The 17606-nt window shown below is 46.6% G+C and overlaps 1 non-coding gene across 1 annotated transcript; it reads left to right on the top strand.

Moving 5' to 3' along the window:
• The first annotated feature begins 433 nt into the window (after positions 1 to 433).
• LOC132217683 (small nucleolar RNA SNORA24) lies at positions 434 to 563 on the top strand. Its single transcript, XR_009448959.1, has one exon. It is a non-coding gene; the product is annotated as a small nucleolar RNA SNORA24 (small nucleolar RNA).
• The last annotated feature ends 17043 nt before the right edge of the window (positions 564 to 17606 follow it).

The following is a 17606-nucleotide window of genomic DNA, read 5'->3' as shown; positions in this document are numbered from 1 at the left end:
GACTCTCCTGGAACTGGAGCACAGAGCTTGAGACTCCCTACCGATTGAAAAAGACAACCGTGTCCTCAGCCGCCAGCCCTCTCCATGTGCGCCTCTGTACCTCTGTACTTAACTTGCACACCACACCTTCTCTGAGTCTCGGTATGCTTTTCTCTTTCCTTCTAGTTGTAGAATTTCCACTCAGCCAGCCTTTCTGTGGTTCTGGATGATGTCCGTTTTGTCTTTTTGTTGTATTTTTGAAGTTGTTGTGGGAGGCAGCAATCTCCGGTGTTTACCTATGCCGCCATCTTGGTTTTTCTCTCTCTCTCTGAGCTTTCTTGTCTGGAGTTGCTCTGCCCCTACCTTCTTCCTTCCCCTTCTATCTCTGTATCTCCTCCATTAGCATTCCCTATTGGCCCAGGGGAAATAAGAATGGAAAGTGAGACAAGGAAATCTCCATGTGTCTTTGGGACCTGTCACTGTGGCAGTCTCCCTTCCTAGCCATGGAAGAGCATTTTCTTGTGTATTGGCAAAGCTGTCACCACTTAATTGGTATCAGATTCTGATTTGCAAAAGTAATACTCTTCACTTTTAAAATCCTGGAGGGTGCTGGGTTATTGAGCAAAGATCTGTTTTTCAAATGTTTCTGCAAAGTTGAACTAATTGTTGCAGTGGGTGACAGAAAATATAAGGGATGAAGAAATCCAGTGACGTAGTGAAGTCTCCTGTAGTTTCCTGTAGTGCACAGTGCAAATGCGATTTCCAGTCAACTGCTCCAGGATTGAGTGGAAAATGATGTGATGGAAACAAAATAATGTTCTGGAAACCAGAGAGGAAGTATTTTCAGTATAGGCCTGAATGTTTTTTTAAGTAGCAAATAAGTGAGGGCTTGTTATAATTCAATAAAATGCTTGGGTCATCTGGGAAAGAAAAAAAGACAAGGATAATCCAGCAATTCTAGCAGCTCTCTTCAGGGAAAAGCCTGTCTCAGGCAAAGGGCAACCAGCTATTGTATATGTTCCTTAGACTAAAGCAGGAGTAAGAAATTTCACTAAAGGTTTCCCTGACCCCAATGGGTTTGCAAAGGAATCTGATTTAACTGTTAGAACATATGACCCCAGCTATTTTGACCTGTTCCATTTAATACACCTTCTGGTTTCTGAGAGCAATGAAACAGAAGAGCTGAGTAAGGTTTGGTGGCATACGCCTGTAGATCTTTTAAAATTAAATTTATTGGAGTGACATTGGTCAACATGAACATACAGGTTTCAGGTGTGGGTTTCTCTGTTACAAGATCTGTATTTGCACCATGTGCCCACCACCCAAAGTCAAATCTTCTCCTGTCACCATATATTAGGACCCCCTTCTCCTCTCACCCTCTTCCCTCTGGCAACCACCACACTGCTGTTTGTGTTCATGAGTTTCAGTTTTATATCCCACATATGAGTGAAAGCATATGGTTCTTAGCTTTTTCTGACTGACTTACTTCACTTAGCATAATGTTCTTAAGGGCCATCCATGTTGCGAAATTCCTCGAGGATGAGAAGCTGCTAATATCAGATGGACACAGCTATCCTCAGATATCACCAAAGCCTGTATACCAATTGGGAAATAATGGTTTTAAAGGAACTTCCACAAGAGGAAAAAAATATTGAAATTGAACATTTGTTGCAGGACATTCCAATGCAACTTTGGGCCCAGCAACTTGATATTGGTAAGATCAAGTCAGCCACTCCTGTTAAAATAACTCTTGAGCCCGGCAAGTGTGGCTCAATGTTTGAGTATCAATCCATGCACCAAGGAGTCACTGGTTCAATTCCCAGTCAAGGCACATGCCCTGGTTGTGGGCTTGATCCCAAGGAGGGCATGCAGAGGCAGCCAATCAGTGTTTCTATCTTTCTCCCGTTCTCTCTTTCTAAAAACTCAATAAAAACATATTTTTAAAAAACACGACTATTGATAATATTTGCCTCTACCTAATATCATCAGTATCTTTTAAGACCTGATGAGCTTATAATTTTATGTACAAGACCCTGAAATTCTCCTATCCCTCCAGTAAATAAAGCAAATGGGAATGGTGGAGATCTCAGAGCTATAAATAAGATGGCTATTCCCAGACATCCTATAGTTCCAAATCCACATATGTCCCTTATTATCAGCCATTCCTCTGGACTGCCACTATTTTTTAGTAATAGATTTGTGTAATGCCTTTTTTCAGCATTCCAGTAGAAAAAGACAGTCAGTATCTCTTTGCCTTCACCTGGGAAGATTATAAGTTTACTTGGACAATAATGCCCCAGGGATATACAGGAAGTCCCACCTATTTCTACCAGATATTAAAAGCTGATTTAAATGATGTTAAATTTCCTAGATATTCCACTCTAATCCAATATGTAGATGATTTACTTGTATGCTCTAGATCATTTCTAGACTCCCAAAAGGACACAATATAGCTATTACAACAGCTAGCTTTAAGAGGATATAAGTTCTCAAAGGATAAGCTTCAAATTTGCTTATCTCAACTAAAATACTTTGGCCATAGGCCATATCACATCTAAAGATGGGTTGCTGATTAACTTTGAAAGACTCAGAGGAATCCTATCTTTCCCTCTCCCCTAAAAGAAAAAGAAAGCACCTTAGAGGATTCTGGGGTTTAACCTGATATTGTTAAAATTAGGTTCCAAATTTTCATTAATAGCCCAGTCTCAATATTCCTTATAAAAGTCAGATAAACCTATGCTCAATTAATATTTGACAAAGGAGGCAAGAGCATACAGTGGCATAAAGATGGTCTCTTCAATAAATGGTGTTGGGAAAATTGGACAGATACATGCAGAAAAGTGAAACTAGACCACCAACTTACACCGTACACAAGAATAAACTCAAAATGGGTAAAAGACTTTAATGTAAGTCAGAAAACCATAAAAATCCTAAAAGAAACCATAGACAGAAAAATCTCAGATATCTGACATAGCAGAATTTTCACTGGGGCAGTGATGGCGAACCTTTTGAGCTCAGCATGTCAGCATTTTGAAAAACCCTAACTTAACTCTGGTGCCGTGTCACATATAGAAATTTTTTGATATTTGCAACCATAGTAAAACAAAGACTTATATTTTTGATATTTATTGTATATATTTAAATGTCATTTAACAAAGAAACATCAACCAAAAAAATGAGTTCGCGTGTCACCTCTGACACGCGTGTCATAGGTTCGCCATCACTGACCTAGGGCAAGAGAAACAAAGGAAAAAATAAATAAATGGAACTACATCAAACTAAAAAGTTTCTGCACAGCAAAAGAAACCAACATCAAAATGAACATGGAACCAACTATATGAGAAAACATATTTGCCACTGATACATCTGATAAGGGGTGAATTTCCAAAATACATAAAGTACTCATACAAGTCAACAAAAGGAAGACCAACAATCCAATTAAAACATTGGCAGAGGGCCTGAATAGACACTTCTCCAAAGAGGACATACAAATGGCCAAGAGAGATATGAAAAAATGCTCAACATCACTAATCACCAGAGAGATATAAACTGAAATGACAGTGAGGTACCAGCTCACACCTGCCAAAATGACTACCATCAATAAATCAACAAACAACCAGTGCTGGAGCTGGTGCTGGTGAGGATGTGGAAAAAAGGGAACCCTAGTACACTGCTGGTGGGAATACAGACTGGTGCAGTCACTATGGAAAACAGTATGGAGTTTCCTCAAAAAATTAAAAAATGGACTGCCTCCTGGCTGGCATGGCTCAGTGGTTGAGCATCAACCTATGAATCAAGAGATCACGGTTCAATTCCTTGTCAGGGCACATGCCCAGGTTGCAAGCTCAATCCCCAGTATGAGGTGTGCAGGAGACAGCCGATCAATGATTCTCTCTTATCATTGATGTTTCTCTCTCTCCCTCTCCCTTCCTCTCGGAAATAAATAAAAAAACAATTAATTAATTAACTTAAAAAATTTAATGGAACTGCCATTTGATCCAGTGATCCCACTTCTCGGAATATATCCTAAGAAATCCAAAACACCAATCAAAAAGAAAGTATGCAGCCCTGTGTTCATAGCAGCACAATTTACAATAGCTAAGATCTGGAAACAGCCCAAGTGCCCATCAGTAGACAAGTGGATTAAAAAGCTGTGGTACATTTACACAATGGAATACTATGCAGTAAAAAAGAAGGACCTCTTATCCTTTGAGACAGCATGGAGGGACCTGGAGATTACTATGCTAAGCGAAATAAGCCAGTCAGAGAAAGACAAGTATCACATGATCTCACTTATATATGTAATCTAATGAACAAAATAAACTGATGAATAAAATAGAACTAGAGGCATGGAAACATGGAACAGACTGCTGAATCTCCAAGGGAAGGGGGCAAGGAAGAGGGAAGGGATGAACCAAACAACTGATAGGCATATATGCATTGTCCATGGACACAGACAAAGGGTGGTAAAGGACTGCAGTGGGGTGGGAACCAGGTGAAGGGGGACAATCGGGGGGAAGGAGGGATATCTGTTAATACTCTCAACAATAAAATTTCAAACACACACACACATATAAAGTCAGATAAAACTGATCCAATTCTCCCTGGCTCAGCGGATAGAGTGTCGGCCTGCGGACTAAAGGGTCCCGGGTTCAATTCCAGTCAAGGGCACATGCCCGGGTTGCGTGTGGGAGGTGGCCAGTCAATGATTCTCTCTCATCATTGATTCATTGATGTTTCTGTCTCTCTCTCCCTCTCCTTCCTCTCTGAAATCAATAAAATATATTTTTTTAAAAACTGATCCAATTCAATGGAACCCTGAAGGGAAACAAGCTATAGAGGCTCTAGGAAGTATCACCTCAAGCACCTGCTCTGGGACATCCTAATTATAAACTTCCCTTCTTCTTTTTTCACACATGAAAATAAAGGAAGTGCTTTAGGAGTGCTAACTCAGAAACATGGACATCATGATAGACCTATAGGGTATTATAATCAGCGGCTAGACTCAGTAGCAAAAGGGCTCCCTCCCTGTATGAGGGCCATCTCTGCAATCGCCATGTTATATAAACAAATAGAAGAGAGGATTATGGGCTCTTCTTTAACTATTCACGTTCCTCATTCTGTTGAATATTTACTGAACTCTCATCACACTCAACACTTCTCTGTCAGTTGACTGGCTTCTTAGGAAGTACTCCTGCTCTTTGCACCTAATATTACTTAAATTTGGTGTAATCATCTCTTTTTTTTTAATATATTTTATTGATTTTTCACAGAGCGGAAGAGAGAGGGATAGAGAGCCAGAAACATCAATGAGAGAGAAACATCGATCAGCGGCCTCCTGCACACCTCCCACTGGGGACATGCCCACAACCAAGGCACATGCCCCTGGCCAGAATCGAACCCGGAACCCTTCAGTCCGCAGGCCGACGCTCCATCCACTGAGCCAAACCTGTCAGGGCTTGGTGTAATCATTTTAATCCTGCAACTTTGTTTCCCTCTTTACAGCATAAAGACACCCACAATTGTGTTTTGCTTACTGACCACCTTCTTGTTCCTAGGAATTGTTTACAGGAAACTCCTATCCTATATAATAAAGAGGTAATATGTGAATTGACCATCATGCCCTCGCACAAGGTGGCTGCCCCCATGTGGTCACAAGATGGCTGCTCCATGTCATCACAAGATGGCTGCAACAAGATGGCCAGCAGGGGAGGGCAGTTGGGGGTGACCAGGCCGGCAGGAGAGGGCAGTTGTGGGCAAACAGGCTGGTAGAGGAGGGCAGTTGGGGGCAATCAGGCCAGCAGGGGAGGTCAGTTGGGGTTGATCGGGCCAGCAGGGGAGCAGTTAGGTGTCGATCAGGCTGGCTGGGGAGTGATTAGGGGGTGATCAGGCTGGCAGGCAGAAGCAGTTAGGGGCAATCAGGCAGGCAGACAGGCGAGCGGTTGGGAGCCAGCAGTCCCGGATTGTGAGAGGGATGTTCAACTGCCAGCTTAGGCCCGATGATTGAAAAGGGTGCAGGTTGGGCTGAGGGACACTCCCCCCAACCCCCAGTGCACGAATTTCATGCACCGGGCCTCTAGTTAATAATGGTGACTTAACTTGGTTTACAAGTGGATATTATTTGAGAGATGAATAGGGACATTACTGGGCTGGATATGTAATAACTTCCATGGTGGACATAATCAAAAGTTCTTATTTACCTGAAATAAAATCTGCCCAGCAAGCTGAACTAATTGCTCTAACTTGGGCTTGTGAACTGGGCAAAGATCAAGTAGCCAATATTTACACTGATAGTCACTATGCATTTGGTGTAACTTATGACTTTGGAATGTTTTAGAAGCAGCAAGGCTTCTTAACTTCCTCAGGGCAGCCCACAAAAAGTGGAAAACTGGTTATGGAATTATTAGATGCCATATAGCAACCAAAACAATTGGCAATTATCAAAATTCCAGGCCATTGTAAAGGAAATCATTTTACCAATGTTAGGCAGGCAGCATTGAACAGTCACATTATCCAGACCTCAGAATGTTCTTTGCTTTCTATTAAATCAATAAAATATTATCTTTTATAATTTCAACAGACAGCTACCAAAGGGAAAAAAAAGCATGGCAACAAAAAAGGAGAACCTTTGACTCAGACAGGCAGATAGATATATCTTGGACCCAATCAGAAACCTATTGTACCTATAGGGGCTCAACTCCTTGTACTTCAACATGTACATGAGCTAACACATTGGGGCCCTAAAAAGATGATTTCATGGAATAAACAATATTACTGGAAACCTTCCCCTACTATAGCTCATAAAGTGCACAGCAGATTTTTTTATTGTTTTTATTTTTTTTAATTGATTTCAGAGGGGAAAGCAGAAGGAGAGAGAGAGAGACAGAAACATCAATGATGAGAGACAATCATTGAGCGGCTGCCTCCTCCATGCCCCACACTGGGGCTGAGCCCTGACTGGGAATCCTACCATGACCCAGGAGTGTGCCCTAACCGGGAATCGAACAGTGACCTCCTAGTTCTCAGGTCAATGCCCAACCACTGAGTCATGCCAGCTGAGCAGCAGATGCTTTATCTGTCAAAAATATAACCCAGGAAAACCACTCCGTTGATCCCAAGGACATCTCCCATTTCCTTTAGGTCCATTTAAGGTAGTAATTGAATTTTGTCCAAATGCCACCAGTTCAAGAATACAAATGCATGTTAGTCATGATTTGTACATTTTTCTAACTGGGCTGAGGTATTCCCTTGCAAGAGAGCAACAACCTTAATGGTTGGTAAATTGTTCTTAGAATAAATAATTCCCAGTTAGGGAATTCCCTCTGAGTTACATAGTGGCCGAGGGATTCATTTCACTGGGCAAATAATAAAATCTGTCAGTAACATGTGGCCTACTCTACAGCGTTTTCATTGTGCCCGTCACCCCCAGTTCTCTGGATTGGTGGAACATATCAATGGTACAATCAAAATTCAACTGGCCAACATTTCAGACGCCTTTAATCTCCCCTGGACAAGAGCTCTCCTTACAGTGCTCCTCAATATGAGATCTACTCCTTTTGGAAAACATAAATTGTCACCTTATGAAATAGCCATTAACAGCCCTATGCATCTGGATGAAAGGGCATATGAACCAATTTTGCTAAAAGAAGACATTTTAGCCATGGCCAGCTTGGCTCAGTTGGTTGAGCATTGTTCCATGCACTGACAGGTCACAGGTTCAATTCCTGGTCAGGGCACATGCCCAGGTTTTGGGTTCAGTCCCCAGTCATGCAACAGGTAGCAACCAATTGATGTTTCTCTCTCACATCCACATTTCTCTTTATCTCTCCCTCTCCCTACCTCTCTCTCAAAAATCAATTTTTTTAAAAAAAGGAGACATTCTACATTATTGTTGATGGTCTATTAACCAGCTTAAATAAATTAATAGATTAGTAACTGATTCATTTCACAGTGCGCTCCTAGGAGATAAAGATTTTAAGGATCATGGCTTACAACCAAGAAATTTGGTCTATTATAAAAGACATCAGCCCGGCGGGCATGGCTGAGTGGTTGAGCATCGACCTATGAACCAGGAGGTCACGGTTCGATTCCTGGTTGGGTCACATGCCTGAGTTTCAGGCTCTTTCTGCGGGGGGAGGGGGGCATGCAGGAGGCAGCTGATTAGTGATTCTCTCTCATCATTGATGTTTCTATCTCTCCCTCTCCCTTCCTCTCTGAAATCAATAAAAAAATATATTTTTTTAAAGACATCAAGTAAAAGACTCTCTTCAACCTTGTTGGAAGGGACCTTGCCAGGTATTAATAAGTAACCCATGTGCAGCCAAACTCAAAGGAGTTAACTCATGGATTCACATTTCTCATTTGAAAAAGGCACCTAACTATGAATGGACATCCACTCTTGTCTCTGACACTCACCTCTGTCTACAGTGGAGATCAAAAACTTTTCAAGGATGAGAAGCCACTAACATGGAAAGCAGACAGCTATCCTGAGACACCAACCAGGCCTCTATGCTCACAAATTAATGCTACTCATGCCTTGTTCTTATATAATCTAATTGTTATTAAGTAAACATAAAATGATTTTTATTTTGTTATTATCCTCCTTATGGTTTCCTAATGTAAACAATATCTGTCTCCCCATGCCCTCTCCCTTATTAGATATGAAAATTTTAATTTGTGTACCTGCTAGTCTTTCCCACCTACTAGACAATGATATTCTGATTATCAGTTGTGATAATGAAGTTAATGCTTTGTTGGCCACGCATTGGTCTTCTCCTACTATTAATATAAGCTTTAGTACTTTTTTTTTCTGGAAATATCTATTAATAGGACCCACTTTGAACAAATACCTCCAAGAACATCTCCCTAATAATTCCCCTGATATAATTATATATGGCTCTTATCTCGATGAGTATTGTATAGCTACAGGAAAGGATGATGAAAAGCTAAGAAAAATACCTGGATATGATGGGAAAAGGCTTGCAGCAACCTGTCCTTATCTGTCATAGTATATCTTGTCCTTAGACTCACCAGCCATGCTCTTTTTCTGAAATCAGAAAAAAAAATCAATGGGCCTTCATTTTAGAAATTATCAGTATTACTTGGTGGGTAGATATGTCTGTAACTACCCCACCCTTCTTGCATCCTGGGCACTTGTGGGAAGCCCTATGGAATACTCAAACTCTAGCTCATTTTGGCGTTACCTCTACCCATTTATTTATTTATTTTTTAATATATTTTATTGATTTTTTACAGAGAAGAAGGGAGAGAGAGAGAGAGAGTCAGAAACATCGATGAGAGAGAAACATCGATCAGCTGCCTCCTGCACATCTCCTACTGGGGATGTGCCTGAAACCCAGGTACATGCCCTTGACCAGAATCGAACCTGGGACCTTTCAGTCCGCAAGCCGACGCTCCATCCACTGAGCCAAACTGGCTCCGGCACCTCTACCCATTTAAATATAGCATGAGAAACTCAACATTTTGGGGTGCATTCCGTATACCTCAACTGCTCCCAAGCCATAGCTACCCAATGGTAACAACATTCCTGGTAGGTCCAACAATATTGGCTCTCTAAAAGAAATAAAAGAGGAATACTTGGAGGAGTAGGGGCAGGCCTTGATATTCTGGGACAAGCTGGACTGGTAGTTAATTAAAAACATTATTTTTTATTATTTAAATATATTTTTATTGATTTTAGAGAGGAAGGGAGAGAGAGAGAGATAGAAACATCAATGATGAAAAAAAAGAGAGCAACATCAATGATGAGAGAGAATCATTGATTGGCTGCCTCCTGCATGCCCCCCACTGGGGATCAAGCCCGCAACCCAGGCATGTGCCCTTGACTGGAATCGAACCCAGGACCCTTCAGTCCACAGGCCAATGCTCTATCCACTGAGCCAAACCAGCCAGGGCTAATTAAAAACATTCTGATTAGAAAAAGACTTCATCTAAAATAGGTCATCTAGAGGGAATGATGTTTCTAGAAGAAGGAAAAGGGTAGGAAGCAGCATGGGAAGACAATAAGGCCTTCGCTCAATGGGTAGAACAGATTCAACAGACTACAAAAACTCATGCACAAACTCAACAATGGGAACATGCCTGTTCCCTAATTCAACAGGGCTTATTGTCTAGCTAAGGCAAATAGGATCAGAAGTAGCTATGAAACAATGGCCAACTATCCTGGATGCAGAAGCCCAGGCTAGACATTTATGGACTCATATGGTTCCCTTGGATTTTGGAAATTTTTGGATAGAAAATGTGATCTTCTACTTTGTATCTTAAAACCCAGGCAGTAAACCCTCAATTTTGCGGACCTCGATTTAATGGACTTAGGGTTTAACAGACAAAATTTCATATGTCATATGTGAAAATTAAAACCTTGTTAATTGCCGAAACCGGTTTGGCTCAGTGGATAGAGCGTCGGCCTGCGGACTGAGGGGTCCCAGGTTCGATTCTGGTCAAGGGCATGTTCCTGGGTTGCAGGCACATCCCCAGTGGGAGATGTGCAGGAGGCAGCTGATCGATGTTTCTCTCTCATCGATGTTTCTAACTCTCTATCTCTCTCCCTTCCTCTCTGTGAAAAATCAATAAAATATATTTTTTTAAAAACCCAAAAAACAACAACAAAAAACCTTGCTAATTTAAAAATGTTTTTAACCAAGATTTGCTTATAATTAAATTAACAGGTTATTTTTGTTAGGTCGGAGAGAGCCCAGGATCAGAGACATGTGATGAGACAATGGACTTCCCCTGGGATTTCTCACAGATCAACATGCCAGACACAGATACCGGCTTCTTCTCCCTGAATTCACATACCCCCACACAGATAGGAACTTCGTCCTGAATATTCCGCCCACTCCCCTGCAGCTGAGACTTTCTCAGTTGAGTGTCATGATGATCCCTACGGTGCAGACTTCCTCAGCTCATGTCCCCGCCCCTCACCCAACTGCAGTATAAAAAAAGCGCCCCCCTCCCTGTTGGCGTGAATCCACGTGCCCTGTCCTGGGGGTACGTGGGTCTCCCGGGGACGCAGAATAAACCTTTTCCTTTCCTTTCTTTTCTGATTCACTGGACTCTATTTCTTGCGCCGCCTCCTGAGCCACCTAACCTAACATTTGGTGCCTTGAAACCCGGGTGGCGCGAGCACTCCATTTGGCCGTCCCTCCACGGCTCTGGGTGCCCGCCTCTCCCTCCTCGTGGCTCTGGACCCACCAGGACCTCATCTCTTCAGCTCAGCAACTTTTCCCAGTTCGGCAGCATCAGCGGTGAGTCCCGCCCCGCCCCGTGCCGGTCCCATGTGGCCACCCGCCCGCCGGCATCTCTGTCCGTAAAACGTGGCCACGTCAGAGATTGCCTCTCCGGACCCTTCCAGGAAGGCTCCTCCGGACCTGGGGGGGTAGCAGGGACGCCTCTACCCCGCCCATGGTTCCTCCGTCCGTCCGTAGCGTGGGTGAAACCGCTGGGACGCCAGCCTTTAGCCCCGCTACAGGCCACGGGGATCAAGCACAGGGGGATTCCAAATTCCAAACCTGACCTGAGCACACCTCTAGGGTGCCGGCTCACCGATCTGGCTAAACACGGGGCCTGTCCCGGACCTGCGTCCATGGCCTCAGTATGAAATTGGGACCCTGACTTTACCGTCACACCGACCTCAGTAATTTCTGCCAGTGAACTGGGAAAGTTGCCCAAGTCTCTCTCAGTCTCTCTCTCAGCCTCTCTCCATCTCTCTGCTGCGTCCCCGTCCCTCCCCCACAGTTCCTTCCGCCATCTCTCCTCGCTCCACCCTTCCTCCTCCCTCCGGGCTGTCCCTGCGCCGTGCCACTCCGGCACCGCCGAGCCCGCGGTGTGTGTGGTGCATGTGGGGGTGGGTTCATGTGCTGTGTGTGGGTGGCGGAGCGCCATAATCATCATCATTGTCTCCGTGCTCTCCCACCCCCCCCTTCACCAGAGGCCACCACAAACTCCCCCGGTGTAAGGCGCCGCTCTCCCACCGGCCTCGTGCCCCCGTCCATCAACACCCTCTCTCCTCCTCCTCCCTGCCGGACTCTCCTCCAGCCACGCCTTCTCCACCGCCTCCTGATCCTGCCTCCCTTCTTCCCCCCACCCCACTGCGGCCGAAACTCAAACCGCCTTTTACAACCCCAGTCCCAGCACGTCTCCGCCGCCGCGCAGTCTGTCTGTCCGCGGACCACCGCAGCCGCTAACGCCTTAGCCGCCGCGGGACCTGGAAACTCAAGTCCCCTGCCGCCCCTGCCCCTGCCTGCTTTCCCAGTCGGTACACACACGCGTCCATAGGCTCTACCTTCCTTCTGTCCTTCCTCCTCCGTTCTGCCCCTGGGAGGTTGCGGCTTTTAAACTCAACTGCCAATACCTCTCCCAAGCCCACCCAGGCCACCTCTCCCGCTCTCTCCCCTTCCCTTACAGGCCTGCCTTAGTAACCTGTACCCCACGCAGTGCCCTCTGTAAGGTCTAACAGCCTGCCTTCCTCTGTGCGCTCCGCCGAAACTCCGCCACCATGACTGCCAGCACTTTAGTTCACAGGTGGCCGGCCAGTTCCCTTTGTGAGAGGTTGTAGCTGTGCTCTCTTCAGAACCTCTTAACGAGAAGTTTCCTTCTCCCCTAGTGCCCAAATCCTAAGAACGTCAGCTCCAAAACAGCCTCTTCCATGTCTGCACCCATTCTACCCCTGCCATAGTCCCATCAGGAACTGAGGGCATAGTCTGAATCTATGCCCCCCACTCTCTAACCCGACCTTTAAGGTCTTTATTAGTCCTCAAACCCAGGTCCCAGATCGAGTGAAAAATGGCCTTGAAGGTTCCTAATGCCCTGGAGGAGCAGGCACAGTCAGAATGGGAGGCCTGCCTTCCACAGGAGGTAGACCTGCAGACACGCCTTAGTTGTTTGTGGCCCTGAGGTTGACGGCAGCCGCCATGGCCCTAAGGGGGCTGTGAGCGGTGGGGATGCAACGAAAGGAACGCCACCGGAGAATGCTTCAAATGCGGAAATGAAGGCCACTGGGCAATGCAGTGCCCCTGGCCCCGAGCTCCGACCAAGCCCTGCCCGGCATGCGGTCAAAATGGTCACTGGAAGAGTGACTGCCCCTGGAAAAGTGGTGGGCCCTTTACGTCTCAGCGTAGAAGGACCACCCTTCCAGGAGGCCATGACGCACCGCCACTGGCCATGCTGGGACTGGCTGAAGACTGAAGACGCCCAGCCTTGATGACCCCGTCATCCTCGCCATGCTCAGGGCTGCACTGAAGGCCACAGGTCACCTTCCCGGTTGACACGGGGTCTGCCTTCTCTGTCCTGCTCTCCTTTTTAGGGCCCCTTTATCCTTCCAAGATCTCGGACATGGGTATTGACCGCAAATCCACCTGCCCTCTGGCCACCGGACCCCTTCCCTGCCTCCTTGATGATAGCATGCCCCATGCCCCTGTTAGGACGAGACATCCTCACCATCCTAGTGGCCTCTCTGCAGCTCACTCTGAGCCCTTCAGCTTCCCTGCGCCTTCCACTCCTGGCCCCCTCCCTTTACAGGGACGCAGATCCCCCACTGCCATGCATCCCATCATGGGGCCCTGTTGTCCCAGACCACAGTAGCCTAGCTCAGTCTTTGCCTAGCTCAGTCGTCGCCTACCTCAATCTTCGCTGTGAACGCCTTTTCTCCTTCTCTCCGCCACTACTGTCCCCTCCTCTGAACTGAAAACTGCTCTGACCTCGCCCCATCCCCCTTCACCCTTCCCAAAGGAAAAATGCGACAGTTTTAAAATCCAAGCGGCTAGAGGCCTGGGAACAGGCTGCGCAACCTGCTCCCTCCCTCTCCCCGCCTTTTCTCCAGCCTCCAGGTCCCTGGCTTCCACTGCTCCTTCCATTTTCCCTTGGATAACAGCCCATTCTAACATTTTCTCCCGCTTTCGCTGCAATACCTACCTCTCTCAGGCTCACCAAGTGCCTCCCACCATCCCCGAAGAAGATTCGGCGACACCATCCAGGACCGGATGACCCATCATTCCTCACAGGCTCTTACCGGGCAAGGGACCCTCCGATTCTGCTCAGGTTTTTCATATTTTCAGGTGAAATGGGACATGGAATGATGAGGGAGTCATCAATTCTACTGTCTGGATGGGAAATCCTCTAGTGTCACTCTCTATTTACGAACCCTGTACCTACTCCTATGCCCACCCTCATCAACACAACTTTCCATCTACTCTCTGACATCAATCCCTCCTCCTCTACATCCTGCTGGATTTCTGTCACTGGCTCGCACCCTCATCATAGCCACTCAATTCCAACCTATTGAACCATCTAACTAAACTCTCTCTAGAAATTCGCAGCTCCTGGCCGGACCTCCTGCCCATGGCCCTGACCAAACTCCGGGCTACACCAAGGAGCCCCACTTTCTTGAGCCCTTTTGACTCTTCTTGCTCAACCACCATCTTCTTATTGATCCCCCTCCCCTGGGTACATATCTCCCAGATCTGTCTTTAACCAGGCAATTGCTCCGAGAACATGAGAACAGGTTTCTGCCCAAGCCAGAGCCGACCGACCAGGACTCCCAAGACCAGCCCTTCACCCTGGCGACTCGGTCCTCCTTAAGAACCTACAACCACAAGCCTTGGAGCCTAGGTGGAGGGGACTTCACACTGTAATCCTCACAGCCCCCACTGCGGCCAAGCTGCTTGGCGACCCCAGCTTGACGACCTGTCCTGGCACCGCCTCTCCAGACTCAAGAGGACCCCGGAGCAGCATGACTTCCATAAATGTGAGGGGTTGGGCCCCACTAAGGTCCGCCTTAACCGCCCTCCCCTCCTCCTTCCTTCTCCTCCCTGCCGTGTGCATCCTACACCAACCCCCACCCACTTATGTGTGGAGGTTCAAGGTCCGTGAAACCTACTACCAGAATGGCAAACAAGTCACCCGGCAGGTCTTTGCTGGCTGCCGTCCCACTCACGACTTCTCCAAGAACCCAAGGGAAAGGTGAATGTCAGCCTCCCGTGGCTGGCATTCCCCTTTGGGAACCCGAAACTCCAGAGCCCATCCTGCCCCCACGGATGTGCTACCAGACCAGTAATCCGGTAACCGGAGGGCAAGTCAGGTGGAACTGCACCCAGAACCACACCGCAGCCAGTCTCACCAAGGCCAGCCCAGGTACCTTCTTTTGGTGCAACGGCACCTTAAGGAACTGCATGAACTCCTCTGACCCTGGGCCTTGCTTCGTGGTCACAGTAGTTCCCCAACTAACCTTGTATGGAGAGTCGGAGCTCACTGGTTGCTCCCTCCATCCCATCCCTGGACCCGCCGGGCTGCCTTCCTCCCTGTCATGTTAGGGGTGAGTATTACTGCCTCAGTAGGCCTCACTGGGGGGCCCTCGGGAACAGTCTGGTCACTGCTCAGGACTTTAATGACAAGCTCCAGTTAGCCCTGGAGTCTACTACCGCCTCTTTTAGCCTCCCTACAGCAGCAAGTGACATCAGTAGCCCAAGTAGCCCTACAGAACCAGCTCGCCTCAGACCTTCTGACTGCAGAAAAAGGAGGAACCTGTATATTCCTTCAGGAAGAATGCTGTTACTACATCGAGCCGGAGTAGTGGAGCAAAACGTAAACGTACAGACCCTGACTAAGCTGAGTGAAGAACTACATGCAGGACACTTCCAGGACAACTCTCCTTCCGGCTGGTTCCAAAGCCCCTTAGCCACCTGGGTCCTACCCATGATAGGGCCCCTGATTCTCATTGTGTCTTTTTTCTCCTAGCCCCCTGCCTCCTCAAGTTCATCCGCTCCCGGATCGCGGAGATGTCACGGGTGACTGTGAATCAGCTCCTGCTCCATCCCTACACTCGGCTCCCCTCCGATCTGCCTCTGCCTGACCCTGGCCTTTAAACACCCCCCCTCCGTCGCCCTTGGCCAGCTGGAAGCAGTCAGAAAGAGTCGCCGTCCCTTATCACCAAAAGGCCGGGATGTTAGGTCGGAGAGAGCCCAGGATCAGAGACATGTGATGAGACAATGGACTTCCCCTGGGATTTCTCACAGATCAACATGCCAGACACAGATACCGGCTTCTTCTCCCTGAATTCACATACCCCCACACAGATAGGAACTTCGTCCTGAATATTCCGCCCACTCCCCTGCAGCTGAGACTTTCTCAGTTGAGTGTCATGATGATCCCTACGGTGCAGACTTCCTCAGCTCATGTCCCCGCCCCTCACCCAACTGCAGTATAAAAAAAGCGCCCCCCTCCCTGTTGGCGTGAATCCACGTGCCCTGTCCTGGGGGTACGTGGGTCTCCCGGGGACGCAGAATAAACCTTTTCCTTTCCTTTCTTTTCTGATTCACTGGACTCTATTTCTTGCGCCGCCTCCTGAGCCACCTAACCTAACAATTTTGTGTTAATATTTCACTGTTATTTTTAACAAATTTTAGCAAATAGGCCGTATGTTGGAAAAAACACTACAGTAATTTTACTAATATAAATAAATATGACATATCTACAACTATAATCTAACATATTTAAATCCAAGAATCATCTCTCATAAACAATGTTTGGCAAATGATTAGCAAGTGATCACACCGCATCCTGTGTGGTAATCAGTTCTATTGCTTCTTTGTATGAATTTCTGCAGCAGTTTTTGTTATCATTGTTAATCCTCACCCGAGGATATTTTTTCCATTGAGTTTTAGACAGAGTGGAAGAGTGAGAAGGAGGTGGAGGAGGAAAGAGAGAGAAACATTTATTGATTGGTTCCCTCCCGCATGCACCCTGACCAGGGGCCAGGGATTGAACCAGCAACCCAGGTACATGCCCTTGACCAGGAACTGAACCCTCGACCCTTCAGTGCCCGGGGGTCAGGGGGTGTCGCTCTAGCCACGGAGCTCACTGGCCAGTGTGTCTGCAGCAGTTTTAATGGCATGCTGGCCTATCTCCCAATGTGTGCTAAGCCAGGCCCCAGCCGTGTGCATTTACTTACCCACATAAAAATGGTGAATGCAGCCATTTACTAGGCCTAGTCAGTATAAATTTAAAATTACAGTAATACATATAGAAAACTTTTCTGTAAAGTTAAACTTTTCATACATACTTAATTTTAATTACACAATGTGTCTAAATAACTAAAAACAGGTAGATTAACTAATTAGTCAATTTTCTAACATATGCACTTAGAAAACCTACTTTATTATAAAACAGACTTTTGGCTTTAACAGATACCCCACCCCCTGAGTTAGTCCATTATATGGAGGTTTTACTGTAGTTCAACTGGCTGTCATAGGGACCATTCTCAATAACACCAGAACACTTCCAATGGGAAGGCCAGTGGTGCTCAGTGGTTAGAGCGACACCCTCCCCCCCCCGCCCCACCCCCACCCCCTCTGCCCTGGGCACTGGATGGTTGAGGGTTCAGTTCCTGGTCAAGGGCATGTACCTGGTGCAGGAGTCCTTTGTCTTGAGGCTTTATCTCTCTCTTGCAGACAGGAATCTTATGAGAAGCCTCAGGGAGGGTTTCAGTGGAATATTCATCAGTTTCTAGGTATGCTCCTTCAGGGTCATGGTCTCCACTGATTGGTCAGTGTTAGGGCAGGAGGTCATCAGTCATTGCAGCTGGTCCTGGTGTAGGCCACCATTTCTCTGTT

The sequence above is a fragment of the Myotis daubentonii genome, chromosome 15 (assembly GCF_963259705.1).
Source record: "Myotis daubentonii chromosome 15, mMyoDau2.1, whole genome shotgun sequence".
NCBI lineage: Eukaryota > Metazoa > Chordata > Mammalia > Chiroptera > Vespertilionidae > Myotis > Myotis daubentonii.
Note: the sequence above shows the minus strand (reverse complement) of the source record. Positions and strands in the feature narration are given on the sequence as shown.